Here is a 12749-nt window from a genome sequence, read left to right on the forward strand (position 1 = left end):
TCACTAGGAGTTGCATCCTACGTATTCAATTATCTGCTTGATGTATTCTAATCTCTGTTTTCCGCTGCAGGTTTTACCCCTGCAGCATACAGTAACGTGTAAGTTTTTCTCTAATGTCTAAATATGTGCCCTATAATGCAGTCTCGTCTTTTTCTCACTGCTTTCGATATGTTACTTGCTTCGCCGATTCTGCGGAGAAATTCGATATATCCTAATTTCAGACATACTCTGCATCACCACATCTCAAACACTTCGATTTTCTTCTTTACCGGTGTTGCCACAGCCGATATAAGCAACCTGGTTGTTTGGGATGTCAAGCTGATTATGCGATAGTTCTCGCACTTGCCTAACCTAGCTGGGTTGTGAGGATAATATTTTTTTCGACATTCTGATGATACGTTTTCATTATAATGAATTTTACATACCAATTTTTATAGTCGTTTGGTTGCCACTTCCTTCAATGGTTTTAGAAATTTTGCGGAAATATATATACCTCCAAAGTATTATTGAACTTTGAGTGCAATACTTAATCCGCGATGTCTTCATCATCGACTCCACTTTTTTTCTTTTATCAGCTTTCAGAGATGGTACGCGACGCAGTTGCCCCACACAGGGTATTGCCACAACTCGTTGCTCGGGATCAACTTTGTATAGTAGTACACTTATGAAATTTGCAGGCTGTTCGGAAATTCCCGTTACAAACTTCTAGGACACAAAGGAATTACAGACATTGGCTACTAGTGAATCTCAATGTAAATGAGTGGTGAAAGTTGAAAATTTGTCCCGGTCTGGGAATCGAACCCAGGTCTCCTGCTTACGAGGCAAATGCTCTGACCACTCTTTTTTATTACTTTTCTTCTTTTTTCCTTTTTTTACTGTATCCTCTAGCAGTTAATTTTTGTTGTTATGTACGTTAAAATTTTACTATTTGTATTTTATTTTCTGCTGCTACTTATATGTACTTTATTTTTGTAGCATATTTAATTACTTTGCGTCTAATTGGCTGCTACTGACGTCATGTGAAAGGCGGAGGACGGAGCCTTTCCTACTTTATGTTCTTTTTTCATTTTTTATTTTTTATTTTTTACTGCTTAATTTCATTTTAATTGAAAAAAAGGAGAGAGGTTTTCTTTGCTTGATGGCAAAAATGACTACTGCATTTGTTCTTTCTCTTGTATACGGGAACGAAATAAAGTATAAAACAAATGCATCGCCCGAGAATCGAACCCAGGCCGCCTACCTGTTTAGTATTATTATTATCTGAGGAACACAGTCAGTGGCAGGCTGGAGGAGGTAAGACGGGCAGGGGTCGAATTCCAAGGCCTGGCCACGATGTCTCCCTCCTCCTACCACCGCAGCGCACCATCACCTTTTTTTTTGTTTTTATTGTAATAATCAACAAAAACAAGGAAGCCATACGCCAAAAATTATAACGATAATTTGAACTAAAAATCGCCATCTTGCCCGCTGGGATCAACTTATCGAAACGGGCGGCCACTAAGAGGCGGTCGTCATCCGTCGGAGTGTCCAGGGCCGCTGCATACAGTCAGAGACTGTTTCTGTTACCGTAGAGGAATCGTGCAAACATCACGTCTGCAAGCCAACTCCTTCTCACACCAGCCACTCCCTAGTTGGCGGTGGGTCCACGAATGACGACTGTAAATAGTTAGCAAAATGGTTCTGGTATTGCGTTCTGATCGTTAAGACCAGGAACTCGTCGATCATGTACTGCCACAACTTAAGAACTTCCTTTTCGCCATCGCGGTACGTGTAGTGTATCGCCATTCCTTGTACCCAATTGACCGCATTGATCCGGGTCATCGGAAAATAGACGGCATCAGGATGAAAGAGATCCAGGAGCACAATCGAAACAAAGAGGCGGCATAGGAGGAAAGCCAGTATCTGGCGGATCAGTTTCCAGCATTGGGTCACAGTTCAGTCTGTGTTCGCCCGTATCTACCGTCGCGCAACGGCGGCACATAGTGTCGTCAGTTAGGTGAATGGCATGTAGCCTTCACCGGGTCGGAAATTTCTCGTCAGTGACCACATACCACATCGACCGCACTAAAGTTGACAGGAAGGGCGCATGGATAGCTCACAAAATCCGCGTCCAATCGACCGTGAGGTGGTGTCGTAGAATGTCGTTAGTTGAATTCCAGCGTTGGAGAACACTATAATAAATCTTTGCTGTCGGATTCCCTGTCTCCGGTATAACTCCCAACATACAGCTGTGTTCCATGAGAAACGTCCTAATATGTGATAGCGAGAGCGATAAATGTCCAGCAGCTACCGGTGGGCACAGCGTGTGTGGGGCCACCTCTGTTATCAGGATGCCACGAAGATCGTCTGTTGGAGAAAGCCAGAGTCACCGCATTGAGCGAAGATACAGCGGCAGCGCTCTGTGGTTGACGTGAGTGAGTCCAACATCTCCTTTGTGGAAGGGTAAAGTAAGAGTAACAAAACGAATCTTAAAAACTGCACATGCGTTCACCACGTGTCCGAACACTGCCTGTATCCTGGAAGCCATTGTGTATGTCACGGTTGAGTTGAGAAGCCACGTAATCATTGACGTACTGAGCTCGTTGCAAAATGTCCAACGATCTAAATTTGTTGAGGCGAGCCTCTGTGTGGAGTCGTCATAAGATTTTACAGTACATTAAGGCCACCGTACGTTGTATTTGTCGATGGAGAGATATCCCTAAACATCTGAGCATTGGGACCTTTGTGAAGGGTACATCCAGCTCTGCAGGTATGCCTCGATCCATGTAGCGTGATTTCCGGAGGTTGATCACACTGCCTGCCATCGCCCCATACTGTTGGAGCCTGGAAAGCGCCGTTCGTATTTTGTCATCAGTCCGTGCTAAGAACATCACATCATCGGCGTATGCGTCACATCGAAAGGTCACTGAGCGGAGGCTAAGACCTTCCAAACGTCTGTGAAGAGCTGGTTCGAGGGCAGTGGCGAATAACATGGCAGAAAGAGGACAACTCTGTCTGACGGACCTGTTGACACGGACGGGGGCGGACCGATAGCTGTTTACCATAATCCTCGTCACCGCCCATGGATCAAACGAAGCCCAACAGATGTCGTCACGCGCGGGATACCGATGTGTTCCACAACTGCACGCAGGAAACCATGTTCGGCGCGATCGAAAGCATGGTCAAAATCCATCACAACAAGAACACCGTGGAGACGGCATGTTTGCTTCAGCGCCACCACGTCTCAATAGGTGCTCAAAGCCGTAAACACATTAGTGTTGCCTACGAGGCAGGTTTGATTAGTGTGAATGGCCGCCATTGCCGTAGATTTGAGCCTCCACGGAAGACGCGTGTTAACAGTTTGTTGTCGGTGTTTAACATTGTCAGTGGTCGAAAATCATGTGGACGACAGCCTCCTCTGTGTTTGTGCACTCGAATCAAGATGCTCCCAGTGAATTCAGATGGTACATCAAAATCGGGATTCGGGAGTTCTCTGTACATCCTGACCCACATAAGGCCCATAAGATCAAAAAACCTTCTGTAAAATTGAAGAGGGAGTCTGTCAGGGCCTGACGTTTTTGTTGGGAGTCCAGTGCAACATAGCCAGTGCAACATAGTCATCTCCGACAAGAGCGTAGCGTCATCTTGTGGATTCCGAGAGACGGTAGGTCTGAAAGGACTCCTACATCTATGTTGTACTCTCGCCCGTGGAGAAGTGTATATGGCCGTGTGAACTCTATTACGATGTCCATTTGCGTTTCAGCTCGTCGTCCATCCTCTGCCTAGACCTCCGTAATGAGCTGCCTCTTGAGTCTTGAGTGATATGGTGTAGGGAAGGTCGTTCTCCACTAACATCATCAGTGGTCCTCGCCTGCACCCCCTCCCCCAGTTGTACCGCGGTGATACATAGCAATTGTGCCTGGGCATGGTGCTCTGCCGATTGTCGTTCAGGCTACGGCGGTTGCATAGCCAGTTCGCGGAGCGCAGTGTAGTTGAAATTAGCGGTGGCGGTCGGTATACCAGCGCGCTCTGAATCGTCCAAAGCCGGCTAATGTTCGGCAAAAGGCGGGTTTGACGCACCATAACCACCACTGAAGTGTGCACCCTTGGCGGGTAATCACCGTTGGCATCTGCTCCATGTGGACTCAACTTCGCGTCTGCAATTTACCTCATCAAGAAGAGCCACAATGAGGCGCCATGGACCTCTACTTCGTCGGACGCGCTGGCGGAGGAGGATGAGCGTACACACATACGCTACGTGGTCCGTGAACGCTGCCGGCCACATCTCAGCGTCGACAACTGCCGACCGCAGGCCGCGTGTGACGTAAACTCGATCCAGACGGCTCGCGGAATGACTAGTAAAGTAGGTGTATGCCTTTCGGTCGCCGTGTTGTATTACTCATGCGTTCGACAAAGCCAAGTCCTTTACAAGCGCCTGAAGTGCTGGGCAGGAGGTATAGTGCGGCATCTGATCGGATGGTCTGAGCACACAGTTGAAACCTCTGCCTACCACCAAGTGGTCGGCATTGCCACGGAAGAGCAGCGCTATGTCTTCGGTGTGAAGGGTGCGGCGATCTCTCCTTCTGTCGGTGCCGGGAGGAGCATACAGATTCACCAGAGGAACTGTACCAACATGTCGGATCGGTTTATCCGTTGACGCACCTCATCATCAATCGTTGCTGCTCGGGCCGTTCTACTGCTTCGGTCGTTATGCGCCGTTTCTTATGGCGCTTCGGCGATTCCTATTTACGCTACCTCTCTAGTGTGTCCTGTCCGGTGCAGGGCAGCGGCTGGACGCGGCATCCTGCTCTTCAACTTTCAACGCACCGTTGACTTGTTATTGTAGATCGTCGTTGAGCTCGACGAAAGGGCAACAGAGGCATCGGCGCTGGAAGATGGTGGGGGCTCCTCAGGAACTGTTGCAGGGGCCTCCAAGCTTGTACCAACATATAGAAGGGTCGTCGTAGACAGATGGTGTCTCCCGTCTCACCGCCGCAACATACGTAATCTGTACAGAGATCTGTATCAACGGCTGAATATAATCAGCTGAGGGCGTCTGTACGAGAGGGCGTTGCAGGCATTCCGTACGTACATGCCCTACTTGTCCACATCCGGAGCAGGTTCTCGGCTGACCGTTGTAAATAATTATCTCCCGGAAACCAGCCATCGTGAGATACGAAGGTGTATGGCGGTGCAATCCAATATGGCCCTGTCGCACCCTGTTAAGGACAGGGTAAGTTTCGAAGGCCTTCCATTTTTCGGCCGTATGGCCGAGGACTGTGCCATAGGGTCGAAGAGCAAGGATGACCAAATCCACTGGAATATCAAATGGTAGCTCAAACGCGCACATTTTGTCGAGTACATTGAAGTGTTACCACTCCCACGTTTCCGTCAGAGCGGCAGAATCCATAACCTTCCGAGGAGTGCCTGAGAAGATTATCACAGACGTCATCATCAGTGAACTTAAGAAACACAACGCTGGAGACGTTATGCTAGTGGATACCCAGCAGCTCTTTCGGGTCAACATGCACCACGTCGATTAAATACCTATCTATTTCGTGGATATTGGGTCTAGATACATAGCGTCAGACAGCAACTTGATCGTGGCTTTCTGATACGAAAGAGCCATCAGATGTCAGGAACGTTGGAAGTAACTTGTTTGTACTATTTAATTGATTGAGAATGTTGGCAAAAATTTAGTGTACTAACAACATTTATTTTCCAATACAAGACCTAAATCATACTAAACAATTTACAGATTGAATGCCCTAAACAACTAAAAGGTGGTTTAATACTCCACTGGGTAGATCCTGGTTGGCAAATAAATTTTAATTGGGTGATCAGTGAGTCATGTACTCTGGCCCCAAAAATGTGGATACCGCAAGCTGAATTAATCTGACACTGAGCAGACTTTGCCACTACCTGACTACATTAGTGGGTCCTAATAATGATACAAAGAAAATGCAGTTCTCTATTCTACACTACAGGTAATTTTATTATTATTATTAATCTAATCTTACCGCTATGACGTTCTAAGCTACTTAATCTACAAGGAAACTACATGCTACCTGCAGCGTTACAGGTGTGCCAGTGCTACTATAAACCTACTAACATTACCCTGTTTTTTTTTTTTTTTTTTTTTTAAAATCTTTATTCTCAATATTTTATGTGATACAAACAACCCACCACCTTATGCAATTAGTGGGTCCTATTTGATACTTTTATATTTTATATTAGTACTACAGCTAACACAATATATTACTTCTCTGTTGCTCACACTATGGGCACTTCTGTCTATCCTCCTACATTGTTTTATTCTACTTATGCTAAGCTACTTCTACCTGCAGCGTTTACATTTGTGCCAGAATAGTATAAACCTACATTGTTGGCCCTGTTCACCGAGCTAATCCCGGTGAACGTGCCCCTGGCACCGGGCTGGCCGGAGTTATGGTACGCTGCAGTACTATACTAATGATTTCTATCCTAGCTTATCCTACGTCTACTCTATCTTAACCTAGTGTCAAAGTTAGTGAGTGTCTCAAATCGGTAGTTGGGCGCACCCCACCTCCTAATCCTAGGCATGGCGGATTCCAGCCGTAAAGCGGCTGGCCAAGTCCTCGCCTCGGCGGAACAGGTCAGGTGCGCGGAGTCTAATTTGGGAATAGTTAGATCTTAATTGTTGTTCCTTAAATAGTCCCTTATCACTTTAAGTGATATTTCGTTGGCTAATTTATTCAAGATTGTAAAGTGGTCCTCATGCCTGAGCAGGTGATACGTGTCATGGTTTGGTAATTGCTGACGAAATTCCGCGGCTACATCGTCGAAGAGGTGGCACTCATACACCACGTGTTCCGGGGTGCCTGGTGTGGCCCCACAGTCACACGCTGGTGTCGCCTGTTTCCCGAACCGGCATAGGTATGCCGGGTAGGGTCCATGACCTGTGAGGAAGTGCAGCAGTCCTCGTGATGGTGTGAAGTGTTTTAATTGTAACCTTTCCCTAATATTGGGCAGCAGTTCATGTGTTCGCCGACCGGTTTCCTCGTTATCCCATTGTTCTTGCCAAAGTTCTTCCCCCCTTCGTTTGATTTCAATTTTGTTCCCCACGTATATCCCCATCAAGTCAACTACTTTGTCCCTGTTTCCCTTTTTTATCCAGTACCATGCGGCCTGTTCCCGAATTTTAATGTCGAGTGGGCAGAGCCCCATCAGTACTGTTAGGGCTCCTCCAGGTGTAGTTCTGTATGCTCCCACTGATCTTAGTAACATGCTCCGCTGCACTCTTCTCACAGCCATGGCAGGCATAACCCTCGTGAGTCTGTGGGCCCAGATTCCTGATCCATATCCTACAATTGAAGTCAATATGCTATTATGGTATAATTTGATTAGTTCTGGTGGTAAGTGGAATCGCTTATGTCCAATTGCAATGAGATGATTTAATGTTTCTAAAGATTTTTGTGTGACAGTGTCTATGTGTGATGCATAAGTCCACCTCTCATCGACGACTACGCCCAGGTATCGCGCTTCATGGCGTCGAAGAACTGGTGAGCCGTCTATCCTCACAGTTGGATTCCTAACTAGTTGTCCTTTTAGGAGTAGATATGTAGATTTTGTTGGAGAAATCTTCATTTTGGACAGGTGGCACCGTGTACTTAGGATTGTTATGGCCCTTTCAATTTTCGGCTCTAAGTCTTCGCGGCTACGGCCACCAACCAGCAGGAGGAGGTCGTCCGCGTAGGCTATGCCCTCTAGCACATCGTCGCTGTTCTGAAGGTTGTCCAAAAGAGGTTCCATATTAACATCCCAAAAGAGTGGCCCCAGGACTGACCCCTGTGGACACCCCTTGGTGATCTTTTTGCTTACTCTTCCGCTAGGGGACGATAGCCAGACCTCCCTATTCTCACAATAGCTCCTGAGACAGCCATATAGCGACTCTGGGCACTCCTTCTCTCGCAGTCGAGAGAAGAGCGAGGGCCACCACAGGTTGTCAAAGGCGCCACTGATATCCACCATGATGCCGACCACGTATTTGTGCGGGGTAGAGGCGCAGACCTCCGCAGCCAGGGCGATGGCGTCAGACGCCGATCTCCCGGTCCTGAAGCCGAATTGTCTGTCACTCATCCCGCACAAAACTCGATGTGCTGCCAGTCTGTCTGCTAGCAACCTCTCAAAAAGTTTCCCCAGTGTGTCTAATAGACAGATGGGCCTGTAGGATTTGGGTTCTTGTGGATCTTTGTCTGGACTTTTCTTGATTATTACAACTGTAGCCCTTTTCCATATTTGGGGGAATTTCCCGAGCCGCAGACACTCGTTGTACAACCTTGTGAGAGGTGCCACCAATTGGGGAGCCAGGAATTGCACCACCTCTGCGGTGATGCCGTCTGGGCCTGGAGCCTTGCCTCTTTTAAGGGCTTTTATTTGTGTAGCTACTTCTTCCTCGGAGAAGGGATATACCATATTGTTGTTTCGGTATTCCTCTAGATCTTGTCTCCGAATCTGCTGTTGTGCTGCAGAGTCATCATTTTCGCCATCGTCAGGCAGCAGGACACGGAGGAGGACCTCAGCAGTCTCCTGCCAGGTTTCCGTCATCCTGCCCTGATCCCTGACGGTGGACAACACCATGGATGGCCTAATCTTTTCCCATACTAACTTGTATGGTACACCCCATGGGTCTGTAGCTAGTTGCGTTTGTACATATTTTTCCCAGCTCTGTAGCCTCACTGCTTTAAGCTCTTGCTGGAAGTGCTCCTTAGCCTCTCTATATCTCAACAGCCAACGTTGCTTTTCTTCCCAGACGACACTCCGCTGGTAGTACCTCCTGGCTCTCCTGACCGACTGGCGCATCTGTCCCAGTTCGGTTGACCATGGCGACGGAGAGGCCGCTACGGCTCTCCTCCTGGTTGGTACGGCGGCCTTCACCGCCCTTACGACTGCTTTCACCAGTTCCTCTGCGTATCCTTCGATATTTTCGTCACCGTCGGGCAATGTCGGTATTTCACACTCCCTCGCCAGGCGATCCCAGTCAGCTCTGTTGTAGTTTAGCTGTATCTCCCACCCCATGTCCCAGCGGCATTCCTCGTCTCCCAATGAGAATGTGATGAGATTGTGATCACTGGTTGTTACCTGATCCCAGACCATCCAGTTTGTTACTCTGGTGGCGAGATTGGGCGTGACCAATGTAACATCAATGTTAGTGCCCTCGCCCCCTCCTCCTGCGTAGGTGGGCGGGTTTCCTTGCTTGTTGGCGACCATTAGCTGTAGTGCCATGATGGTCTCTTCAGCCTTTTCTCCTCGGTCATCTCGTGTGTCGCTGAACCACAGGGGGGACTTGGCATTTATGTCTGCTGTAATAACACATCGACGTCCCCCCAACGCCGTGGTTACTTGTGTGAGCTTGTCTAGGAACTCATCTATTGTCCGGCCGTACTGGAAATACATGTTTATGATATATAGTACTCCAACTGGTGTTTGTAGTTCCACGACGTTGCAGTAGTCATCGGAGAACTGGGAGAGAACTGTGGCTCTTAGCGCTTTATTGATGATCATTATAGCTGCTCTGGGTTCTACTCCGCTATGAATGACTTGCCAGCTAGCTGCCGCAAATGGGATTCGCCCAGCCAGGGAGTATGGTTCCTGCAAACAGAGCACATCCAGACTCCTCTCCTCCACGACTCTGCGGAGTTCCTGCATGACTAATTTGCTGTTATGTGAGTTAATCTGTCCTACGTTTAAATGGGTCTCGTGCATAATATGTTCGAATATGCGATTCGGGCCAGTTCTTGCTCCAGTCGTGAGCTATTCTTCCATTTCTTATGACAGATTGACTGTAAAGTTCATCTAGATCGAATTTCTCATTTCGTCTATCAAATACTTTTTTGATCAGGTCACGCAGGGCTCCAAAGTCGGTGGGGAGATTCATTGTCTTCAGCTGTATTCTGTCGACAGCCTCCATCACCGAGAAGGTGACGTCTCTGCCGTATTCGTGACCGACACGTACCACGTGCCTCAGGGCTGTGGTGAGGACCGCCGGCTCCTCCAGGCGTGCTAATTGTAGTGCATGTTCTAGGTTGGGGTATACCCTATTGGGATTTACGCCCAAACCTTTTTGTATGCCAGAGTTGGTAGAGGAAGATGTACTGTTTATTATGTTGACTTGTATGTCTTGTTTCTCTGGTGCTTTCGTCTGTTGTTTTGCCACAGGATGCCCTTTTGGTCGTTCTAGCTCTTTAAGCGACCCTAGTCCCCGTCTTAGGGGAGAGGAAGCACCAATATAACCACAGCATCTTTTGTATCTACTTTTATGATTCAGATATTGGTAGCTCCTTGTAAGAACTCCCTAAATCTGCTGGCCCTTAGTGCATCCCTCACCCTTTTGTTCGGAGACTTTCTCTTAGGCTTCCTGCCGCCTGATATGGATTCAGCCACAATCAGTTCTCGAGATAAGTCTTTGTTCTAATAACCTATATGTGGGGCAATTTCTTCCCGTGGCATTACAGTTCTTTTTTCCTCGTCTTGTACAAGGGATACATATCCCTGTTTTGCCACAGGTTTTCCTGGTGTGATCTTCTGCGCCACACCTGGAGCAAGCCGGCTTTCGCTCACAATGTTTGTGAACGTGATCGAGGTCTCCACAATTATGACACCGGGGAACTACAAGGTAGTCCCTAACGTTTATCGAGTGGAACCCCATGTAGATTCTGCCCATAGTAGTGAGCTTACGCCACATATTCCCCGAAACTTCAGCTACATGGTGTACAACACCGCGCTCTCTGGGTCCAGTTCTAAAGCGTAATTTGAACTCTTTTTTGAAATTGTCCAGACTCATGTTCTCAAAATTTTGTTGATTTATTGTCTCATAGATGTCGTTCTCATTTATTGCAGTGGGCACGTCGTATAGGATTACTAAGGGATTCCGCTTTTTGGGCGGTTCACACTTAACAACCTTTTTGAGTTTCTCATGATTTAGTATTTTGTCCCGGTCTTGTTCAGTGGCAACATCTACTATAACAACGTTCTTTGTTGCCTTTACCTTATTTATTTTTATTTTATCTGCTGCCGGGTTTATAGTAGTTGTAAATAATTCCTGTACTTTTTTGATATCCTGGCCTGGCATGGGTCTTAAGAAGACAGCCGTGTCAGGCCTTTTGGATACCTTTTCAATAGTCTCTTTTGTGGTTTGTGTTTTGGTGGCCGCTTGTGCGACCACTCCTGCCAACGTTTTGGTGGGCTGTTTCCGCAGTCGTTCATTTTCCTTTTCCAATTCCTCGAGTCGTCCCTCGAGCTTCGCGCTAGCGATAGCCCAGGCGGCGAGCTCCTTCTTAATTGAGAGTACTGCTGTGTTACTTATTTTACCATTTTTGATACTAGTGTCTAACAATTGATTTATTTTAGTATGCCATTCTGTCACGTTTTCTACGTTCTGCCCCAGGCCCTCTTCAGGGGTGGGAACAGTAAGTGTCGAACACCTCGAAATAACACTCGACTCACTCGTCTCTTGGTCAGCCATGATTTGTTTGACGAGTGAAAAAGTTGGGAGCCCGTCTCTTGCCCCAGACCGGCTCCTCTGGCATGGGGGGGGGGGACTATTGCAGCTCGCCCACCGACCTCGCCCCTTGGTCAAGGGCACTCCAGAGCTGCAGGGTTCAACGCGCCGTCGCCAGCGCACTGGTCCCCATCGATGGCCTCGTCGTCGACGATTTCACACGACGCTCCTCGGCAACTGCACCCCGCACTCCGGAGAGGCGGATGCACCCCTCGCCCTTCGCCGCCTACTTGCCCGAGCTTCCACCTGAAGGCCAAACACCCACTCCTACTCAGGTGGTGGGTCGGTCCCCCAGTCGTTCAGCGGTCTGGGCCCATCTAACCTAGCCCAGGCGATGTTACCACCTCCTGGGTTTGGCAGAACACGCCCCGGTTACCCAGGGGCGCGGCGAAGCACCCTTGCCGACTCGCGCCGTGATCCCACGCCGACAAACGAGGTCGCCGGCATGCAGAGCACCTGCTGGTCTGTGCCCTGCGAACAGAAAGGGACTGGTGTTCGGTCCCTTGACACAGCTCCCCCTGTGCCACGCACCCTTCGCTTTCGCATCGGATTGGGTCGCAGCTCTCCCTTTTGTCGCAAGGCAGAACGCCAAGCTTAACATCTGGCACCACGGGAAGGCGGAAAGAGCCACTTGGGAAGGAGAGGCTGTAAGAGACGCTTCACTTCCCCTGTGAGGACTGCAGCGGCACACCCGACTGGAAAGCGATACGCCCCAGTGCGAGCTTCCGTGCCCTACGGCGCGCCGGCAACGGGCGGGCCCGCCCCGAAACGCGCCGTCAAACGACTGACCTCACGCCAGACAACAACATTACCCTGTTTTTTTTTTTTTTTTTTTTTTTTTTTTTTTTTTTTTTTTTTTTTTTAAACTTTATTTCTATATCATAGTATTTATACAATGTAGCCCACTACCTTAATTGATTAGTGGGCCAAAGATCTCATACATTTATACAGTACAATTGCAGCTATTCTAATTATAAGTTAGTGACTAGTTAGTAGCAATTAGCAATGTACTTTGGAAACTACAATGGGCAGTTAGTATGTTAACTAAGGACTATATATGACTTAACTAAACTAATTATGTACTAGTCGCTAATCCTGCAGCGTTACAAAGGTGTCAGCTTAGTAATATAAACCTACTATTTGGCCTTGCCCATTGAGCTAACCCCAATGGGCGTGCCCCTGACACTGGGCAGGCCATGAAGTTAGTCGCTGCAGGTTCCTAACAAGTATC

The sequence above is a fragment of the Schistocerca serialis genome, chromosome 1 (genome assembly GCF_023864345.2).
Source record: "Schistocerca serialis cubense isolate TAMUIC-IGC-003099 chromosome 1, iqSchSeri2.2, whole genome shotgun sequence".
NCBI classification, from domain to species: Eukaryota; Metazoa; Arthropoda; class Insecta; order Orthoptera; family Acrididae; genus Schistocerca; species Schistocerca serialis.